At 37.9% G+C, this 9761-nt stretch overlaps 1 long non-coding RNA gene and 1 pseudogene across 1 annotated transcript; both read left to right on the top strand.

The window, feature by feature from the left end:
• The first annotated feature begins 7357 nt into the window (after positions 1 to 7357).
• Positions 7358 to 7658, top strand: LOC116089172 (annotated as a pseudogene).
• Positions 7659 to 8086: 428 nt separating this feature from the next.
• Positions 8087 to 9214, top strand: LOC116089173. The gene is made up of 2 exons (XR_004118198.1): positions 8087 to 8183; positions 8854 to 9214. It is a non-coding gene; the product is annotated as an uncharacterized LOC116089173 (long non-coding RNA).
• Positions 9215 to 9761: the final 547 nt, after the last annotated feature.

The following is a 9761-nucleotide window of genomic DNA, read 5'->3' on the forward strand; positions in this document are numbered from 1 at the left end:
TATATATATATATGTATATGTATATATATATAAATGATAAGGGCAATATAAATAACAAAGGGAAGATTTATCAAAATTAGAAACAGTGTTTATGACAAATGGTAAGAAAAAAAGAGTATCAAATATTTTAGGACATTCTTATATCTATGACATAATGGGTGACTTAAATGTTTATTGTCCTATAAGTTTTATAAATATGAACATTTTGTATATGGCAGATACCACAATAAGAGAATTCTTGAGATCATTCTTCTATTATGTAAGAAGATCAGGTGAGTTCTAATACCAGGCGACTTCATCCTTCTTCCAGGAGAACATGGCCTCTACAGTGGTTGGATTCTGCTTTGGCCTCTTGGTTATTCAATTCATTCTTTGGCACATAACAAGCCATCAGCCTCTCTTCTTATCTACCAACAATAAAGAATATGGTCCAAGCATAAAGTTGTTTTGAAGCAGATGAGACAAAGACATAACACCTGTAATTTGAGGAATGTCTGCTGCCTCCCCTCTCCCTGCATGAACTCCAAGCAAGCCCAGAACAATGCCTGCTTAGCATTATTGTAATAAATCCAAAGTATAATGTACAGCGACATGGAATAGATCAGATTGTGCTGACAGTGGCAGCAGTGGGAATATGCCCCAAGCATGAGCTAACATGGATAGAACAGGTTGTGTGCAATAGTTTCGCCAATCCTTAAGTAATAAACAGTTATCATTTCAAATTAATCATTTCTCCTATTTTAAGTTTTGACAAAGTAGAATCATCTATATTCTAACTCTTATTTGAAGAATATGAATATATTTCTCTGCAACTGACAGACTAGGGAACAATATAAGAATAGTGCAAAAATTCCTATTTGCTTATACACTGTCTTCTTCATGAAATAAATTAGACTGATGCAAAAAGATGGACCCAGTGTGTCCTATGCCCCACAGGAATACACGGTGTATCCATATGCTCCTCAAATACCTGCCTGCTACCTCATTTCTCCAGTCTGCATTATGAGCCACACTGGTCCATATCTGGTATTAGAATTTTCTGTCTAATTTCAGATCACCCACAGTCCATCATTCTATGATAACTCTTAAGCCTTGTCCTTCTAAGATCTATTTCCATAAACTAACCTTCAATTTGCAAGTTTGTTATAGTATTTAGATATTTCCTCACCAAGAAATGTGTGCAAAGCAGTGTGATTCAACTGTGTGTGTATGTGTGTGTGTTTGTGTGTGTATGTCTGTATGTGTGTGTCTGTGTGCTATGTGTGTCACTGATAGTTTTAGGTCTGTTCCTATCACATCTATACCACCTAATTGCCAAATAACAAGCCTATATCTGAAATGTAAACTCATAGATTTTCTGGGTTGAGTTCCTAAACTAAGCCAATATCTACAATCATGGGACAATTTAGAAAAATTGACATATAATTTCTCTGAATCTTAACATGTGTTTAATTTTGATGCTTAGAATGGGAAGGTTTTTGCAAACAAAAATATCTTGAGTCATTTCTTTCACAAATTTGGTTATTTCAATCTTATCTAGATGGTTACTTTAATAGTCATTATTTTATTATCTACTTTTGCATATCCTGATTGTACCAGAAGAGGAGGAGAAAGAAGAGGAGGAAAGATTTTCCCTTATAAAATAAATAGGCCATGCTATAGGGGTGCAAATGCATGATTTCTGAGGTGAGCTTATTGTTAAACAAGCAGATGCAAAGCAAGATTGTAATTTTTTTAATTTGTGAGAATTGAACCATGTATTAAGCAAATATTAAGTTGAGTTGAGATAATGAGCTTGGGGAAGACACACTATTCTCTATTTTCCAGTTTTTGGTTTTGGTGGGGTTTTTTTGTGTTTTGTTTTGTTTTCAAACAAACAGGTCTACATTTCATAGTCTCACAAAGGAGTAAATTTCACATGTAAAATTTATTTATGGAACTGCTATGAACTCTGCTCTGGCCAGACAAAGATGAACACAACATAGACCCTATTTCAGTGTGGTCAGGCTCCAAAAAGAGAGGCAGGGTTAGAAGCAAGGGCTCCCTGCCACCTTCCCTTTGGGGCAGGCAAAAGCCAAGAATAATAGAGAACAATGTAAAGGGGGATGTAGTTAATAACAAATGGCTTTGAAAAAAATCAAAGGTCTCAGTGTGATTTCCATTGCTATACAAATAACAAGATCAGAAGAAAACTAAGGAGGAAGGGTTTGTTTCGTCTTATACTTTCAGTCCATCATCAAGGGAGGCCAAGGCAAAACTCAGCTTGCAGAAACATGAAGCAGAAAAAACAAAGCAATACTGTTTCTGGCTTGCTACCAGGCCCAATTAGGCTACCTTTCTTATGTAGCCACCTGCCTAGGGATGGCATCACCCATGGTGGGCTTGGCCCACCCTACATCATCAAGAAAATGCACCACAGATATGCCCTCGGGCCAATGTGGTATGGTAATTTGTCAACTGAGGTTATCTCTTCCCATGTGTCAAACTGACAACCATGATCAAGCATCCCAGCTGGTCAGAATATTATTGGCTCTTTTGTGGGAGCCTCAGTGTACTCTTAGACACTCTGAGTCTCACTTTCTTTATGGTGACTCCAGGATAGTAATGCCAACCACACAGGGTTGCTGAAACTGGATATATGATGCTCTTGGCATAGTATCTGACATTATTACATATGGATGGTGTATGTGTGTGTTTGCAGAATGAGCCCTGATAGCAGACAGGATGATGAACGTATGATGGGTGCAGGTGGGCAGCTTGTCTTCCCCCTCAAAGCACTATGCACGAATGGTAGCACAAGGTGGATCTATCCTCATACAGTCGAGAAGTTCCAAGGCTTCCCAGCATGGGGTTGATGTGGAAGTTTCAAAGATCATAAAATTCTCTCAGGAGAAATGAGGAGCTAGACAAGTTCTGCCCAAGGAAGTTCTCACAAGAGGCCATTGTAAAATGTCCCCATTCCTCTGAACTTAACTTGAAAAATGTTCCCACTAAAGCCCAATGGGAGTTTTATGTGAGAAAGGGATAGAATTAGGTCTTGTGTATTTTTAAAGGGTCATACAAAAAGGCAATGTCTAAATTTTTTACAGATGGTAGCAGAAGGGCTGATGCAGTTGGCCAAAACTGACCTTTTATGCTTCCCAAAAGCAAATGTTTACTGAGTGAAACTCTACTATACTACCAATGGAAAAGAAAATCCCTGGGTGCTTACATTGGATAACCCAGAGTACAACCACTGCCAAATACATTTATAAAAATCACTAAGAATGTTTTTCATGCTACCTGTTTTCAACTTTCCCCAAGATTTTTCTCTGTAGTTGCTTTTTCTGAAAGATAAATATGTTTCTGAGGAAAAGTAATATTTCAGTGAGATTGGTCTTGGGGAAGTCTGTGCATCTCAGGACCCTTACTGCTGCTGTTGGGAATACATCTCTGCTACCTCCGTGGTGCCCAGAAAAGGATGAGCACAGAGACTGAGCCAAGTCTTGTGGATTTTGAACAGATGTGAACTTCTTCCAGAATGGGGAGCCTCTCTACTTTCTTTCAGAGAGGGAAATGGGTGCCAGAAATTTCTATGTTGTTTTCGACATTAAATAGCCCTTAAAAACCCAGAATTTTGATGAGCTCTCTAAAGAAAAGAAGTTCAAAACACAGAAATCCATCAAAGCTGAGTGGTCAAAGCTAAGAGTAAGTGATCACATATAAAGGATTCATTAACAGGTAGATTCTGCTAGAGGAAAATGGAAGGGTGGGACTTGGCAGTACACAGGATGGCTGTTAACTTCTTGTTTCCCTCTTATACAGTGCTTTCCAGGTCCCTTTTGAGATATAGACTTCTAAAACACAATTTTCTCTATAGCTCATGGCTGGAAAGCTACGACCACCCACTCTTCCAGTCCAAGAAAATACAAAGGAGTAACTACATACAATGACATTCTTACTGAGGTTCTAATTGAATGTTTTAATTAAAAGATTATAGAGGTTTCTATCTTTTCAGGAAACAAGAAGTTCATTACGAGGCAAAAACAATTAATAGTTTTAAAATTTACAAAAGGAGTTGTATCTATAAAAATATATCGGAGTGCCTGCCTGGAATTCAGGATCTGATTTTCCCTGGGCTACGTGGTTGTACACAGGGATTTATCAAAGCTCAGCAAATAGTTACATGTTTAGTTTACTGAAAATAAACTTTTAAAATAAATCTTATCTGTTAAGTTATATAAAAAAATTGATCAATGGCATACACACACACACACACACACACACACATTGTGTAACAATCAGGTTAAGATAAGTAACATCTTACCTTAACAAGTCATTTACTTTGTAGTGAAAAGATTTAAAATAATCTCTGCTAACTCGTTTGTTTTTTCAAGACAGGGTTTCTTTGTGTAGCCCTGGCTGTCCTGGAACTCACTCTGTAGACCAGGCTGGCCTCGAACTCAGAAATCTGCCTGCCTCTGCCTCCCAAGTGCTGGGATTAAAGGCGTGCGCCACCACTGCCCGGCCTCTGCTAACTCTTTGAAATGATTCATTACCAAGCATATTGATCCTTCTGGGTTCAAGAACATCAGAATGTATTCCCTGCTAACACCCTGTACACGTTGTCCTCTTTCTCTTCCCGAGTGCTGCCCAAATATTTCTCCCGCTGTTCTTCCTCTGCTGCGCTGAAGTATTTAGCTTGAGGAGATAGATTATTTCCTTTTGTGTTGCCTGTGTTTCAGGAGTCATATAAAGAATATTTGCCCTGACCAATGTCCTAAAACTCTGGTGATTTTAGTGGCAAAATAGTTTGGAGTCATACATGTGAGCCTTTAGCTCACTTTGATGTGAGGGCGGATGGAGTGGACTTCCTTCTGCTGCATATAGATATGCAGTTCTAGAACATTTCCCACTGAAGAGACATCTTCTCTACAACGTACACTCTTAGAACTCTTATTACAGATGAGTGATGCTTATCTCTTGTTTCTCCATCTTGTACCATTCATCAAGTGTCTGTTTTTTGAGTGGAAACCGTGTTGTCTTGGTTATTAATATTTTTAGTATATCTTGATGTCAATCATTCCAATACTCTAATTGCTTAAAATTGCTTCAGCTATTTCAGGATATTTGTGCTTCCATACAAATTTCTGAAGACTTTTTTCCCCCAATTTCTATAAAAATTGTCATTAGTATCTTGGATAAAACTTCATAAAATCTGCAGATAGCGTTATATAGTGCAGACATTTAAACAGTATTAATTATTCCACCTCATGAACATGGAATGCCTATTCATTTTATTTTAACCGCTTCGGTTTTTCTCACTGATGTTTTGTGATTTTTTTATTAGTTTAAAGAAATAATTCTCTTTCTTGGGTAACTGCTACTGGACTTTGTATTTGTTGTAGATAGAGTTGTTTCTTTAATTTATTTCCTAACTATTTCATTACTGAATTTCCAAAAGATATTAAATTTTGTATTTTGGTGTTCCACTCTGCTGAATTCATTATCCTAATGATTCTGGAAGCTTTTGGTAAAGTCTTAGGTTTTTTGTCTATAACACATTGTCCGGATAGTCTGACTTTCTCCATTCATATTTGTATGTTCTTTCTTTTTCTCTCTTGTTAATAGCTAAGACATCCTAAGTGAAAATAAACATACTTGTCTAGTTTATCATCTTAGAGAAAAACTTTCTGTATTCAATATGATATATACTGTGGGTCTTTTACATATAGCATTTACTCTATTGAAATACATTTTTCTGTATCTAATTTTTTGCCTTTCATAAAGAAGAGATGTTCAACTTTATTTAATACATGTTCTGCATTGATTGATGCAATCATATGATTTTTGTTCTTCATTATGTTAATGTTCTATGCTAAAATTGTTGATTTGAGTATTTTGAACTATCTTTGTACTCCTAGGACCAATTGTACTTACTCATGGTGTATTATCACTCTTAAGTGTTGAGGTCTGTGTCCTCACATTTTCTTGAGAAATTTTAATCTATGTTTATCAGATATAATGTACACAACTTATAGTATTAAGAAAAAATTATTTTTAAATTTTCTTTGCTTTTATATTTTTGTCTTGTTTGGGTATGAGGGTAATGCTGGACTCAGAGAGTGTAAATGACTGGAGAGGAGAGTTTGAGTAGAACTGGTATTAGTTCTTGAAACTTAGTAAAATTTAGCAGTTAAGCCTGGGCTTTTCTTTGCTTGAACACTTTTGTATTATTAACCCAATCTTTTAGCAGCTTGTTCAGTTATCTATATTCGGTTCAATTTTATTAGGTCATATGTGCCTAGGAATGTATTGAAGATGTCCTCCAGGTTTTTGTTATACCGAGATAGCCCCTAATGACTTTTCCTTGTGTGATGTCATTCTTCCTGTCTCTGCTTTCATCTGTGATTAGATCTATTTGAGTCTCCTCTCACTCCCTTCCTCCCCCCTCTCTCCCCTTCTCTATCTCACTCTCTAGCTCTCTGTCGCTCTCTCTTGCTCTCTCTTACATGCTTTTTCACTCTCTCTTGCTCGCTCTTGCTCTCATTTAGCTTAACTGGAAGTTGATCAATGCTTTTTATTGTTCCAAAATAAGCAACTCTTTGGTCTATTTATTTATCTTCCTTCTTCATTTCTGTTCCCACCTTTGTTATTTCTTCCATTTTACTAAGTTTTGGTTCATCAATCCAATCCTAGATAATGCTGAGTTATTTCCCTCTTTATTTGTACATCTTTAACGTTAATCCTATCTACTCTTGATATCTACTCTTATCCCATATTCCTCAGAAAAATTAAATGCCATAATTTCCGTTGTTTTAATTCGCTGAGACTTATTTTGTGAATGAGCACTTAGTCTCTCCTAGTGATTATCTCATGTGCTTATATGTTGGATGAAATAAGTCCCTTTGTATTTAATATAGCTCCAATGTTTCTTTGTTAATGTTCTTTTGTTCAGTGTTTCTTTATTAATTTTGTGATTTTTCTACTGATAGAAGTATTGACCTCCCTAACAGTTATTTTTGTAGAATCTGTCTTTTCATTTAGACTGATAATTTTTAAAATAGGTGTGTAGCTTAGTAATACAGAACTTGACTGCCATACAAGAGACTGGACCTCTAGCACTACAACAAAGAAAGAAAAATGACATTATCAACCATAGGCTTATAGTGTTTGATTTATGTTATTGGGTTCTCTAGTGTTGAATGAATATGTATTTCCTATCATTTTGTATCTTTTAAAGTCAATCCCTCTCTTTTTAATTATATAATGACCTTTCTATCACTCGTTTTGACTTCAAGTATGTTTTGTCAAACATACTCCTCTTTATTTAAGATCCCTATTTTGCTTCCAGTCCAGCCATCGGAGAGCAGTAGCGATGGCCGTGCGCTACCCAATGTCTGTGGGCCTCAACAAGGGCCACAAGGTGATGAAGAACTTCAGCAAGGCGAGACACAGCCGGCGGGCACCTCACAAAGCACACCAACTTCGTGCGGGACGTGATCCGGGAAGTGTGCGGCTTCGCGCCATGGAGTAGCTCAAAGTGTCCAAGGACAAGCACGCACTCAAGTTCATCAAGAAGAGGGTAGGCACACACATCCGCGCCAAGAGAAAGCGGGAGGAGCTGAGCACCATGCTGGCAGCCATGAGGAAGGCGGAGGCCAAGAAGGATTGATGAACCCTCCCCCAACAAAAGATCGTTCCTACAAAAAAAAAAAAAAAAAAAAAATTCCCTATTTTGATTATCTATCTCTTCCCACCCATTCCCTTTCAGTCTGTGTGTGCCTTTTATTTTCAATACATTCCACTGGTCTGTCTTTTAAGCGAGCAGGAGCAGTCAATCTGTTTTGCTGGGTGTTTGCATATTCGTTGTTCTTTCCTTCTCCTGTGGCTCAGCCCCGTGATTTGGTGGATTTGTTACTCAGAGGGTCTGATTTTCTTCCTTTTTCTCTTTTATGCACGTGCCCATCTACCGTAAGGCCACCCTTGAGCATAGGTCCCAGGGCTGATTTGATGGTGATAAGTTTTCTGTGTTTGCTTGTTTCATGGGTATTTCTTCTTCACTTCTCAAGGATAGTTCTGTGGGACACAGTATTCTTTGGTGTTTTCTTTCCTCCGGGACTTTGACGTGACATCCTACCGTCCTGGCATCGTACGTCTGGAGACTTGGTAGCAGTCTAAGAAGGCTTCTTCTGTAAGCTTTGGTACATATTTCATTTACTATTTTCAAACTTCCAGTATTTTCATACTTGCAACAGTTTGACTGTAATATACCATGGTGAGAACATTTTTTGGTCCAGTCTATTAGGGATCCTTCGAGCTTCCTGGGTTTACACGTCCATGTCTTTCCCAAGATTCAAAACCTTTTTGGCAACTGTTTCACTGAATTGTTTGTGCCTTTTATTTTCCAATGAACCTTTTATTTATGTTTCTGGGAAATCCATACTGTGTGCGTTTGTTTGCTTAATGATGTCACAAAGGTGATAGATTGTAAGTTTAACCCTAAGCAGAGCAGGTTTGCAAGCAGCTCTGATCATGGTGCACATATGGGGCACATACTGGTTTCTGTGGAACATGGAAGGTCAGAGATGTCTGGGAGGCATCATGTAGTTTTGATGCAGCACCCATAGTAGCAAGATTCATGCCTGTCAAATGTCAAATGATTCATGCCTGCATGGAGGATGGGCTAGACAGCTGGAAAATAGACCAGTCAGAAAATGAGGCATCATCTACAGACTAAGACAGGTCACTTGTCACAGCCTGCAGACAGCATTTACAACTTGGTGAAGCCCATAAAGCCAACCAGATCAGAGATCTCCTCACCTTCCTCATACTTCAAGGACAGAAGGATGAGGCAGAGTATCTGTATTACAGAGTTCCAGAAAATGAAATTCTCGGCTACGGGCTGTTCAACTATTTGTGGAACCACAGAAGGTTTGAAGGGGTACCCAATGGATTCTCCGAGTCTTCAGCTGCTTGCCAGAAAAACAGGCAAGACAACAAAGCTACTTGTCTGTTGCTCTGGGCCTCTGAGGGCAAAGTTGCTCAAGATGTGCTGGCTGACTATGTTCCTACGTGGGATATGCAGGTAGCTCTATGTGCTTGCTTCCTAGGAGCCTCATCAGACCAAGCCCCTCAGGTTTGATTCCTGCTACCTGGTGCTGAGGGTCTAGACAAACATTCTGAATTTTTAAAAGTATATCATGCAAATAAATCTGAAGTAGTATTGGCTCCAGTTTTTTGCCTTCTTGTGTCATTTAAATGGTTCTAACAGCTCCAGGAGCATACTTAATTCTACAACTATGCCTCATTTTCTGACTGGTCTGTTTTCCAGAAGGCAAGAGCTTGTCTTTTTTTTATTTATTTAAATTGTTTGTAGTACAGCACACAAATTGCCACTAAACACGGCAATGCAATGTGAACCTCTAGAAGGAACAGGTGGAATCACTTCCCATTTTTTCTTGTGACTTTGAGAATAAATCTCCCCCAAATGACACCTTTCTCCTTCAAACACTTCAGTTGTATATTTTATAACTTTTACATATGTCATTTTTACATGACAGTCACAGCTCCCACCTGGAGTTTTGCAACACTGTCCGCATGTTACTTTTTTTTTATAGAATATGCATGTTTTATTCTGAATAATTTTGCATAATAAAAATGAAAGTACAAAATAATTAAGACACAAAATATTTTAACAAGCTGAAATAAATTATGAGAGGAAGGAGTAGAGACTTTTCTTATAAAAGTTTAAAATACCTTTTCACTTTCACTGAGGAGGA

Source organism: Mastomys coucha, unplaced genomic scaffold, assembly GCF_008632895.1.
Source record: "Mastomys coucha isolate ucsf_1 unplaced genomic scaffold, UCSF_Mcou_1 pScaffold14, whole genome shotgun sequence".
Lineage (NCBI taxonomy): Eukaryota > Metazoa > Chordata > Mammalia > Rodentia > Muridae > Mastomys > Mastomys coucha.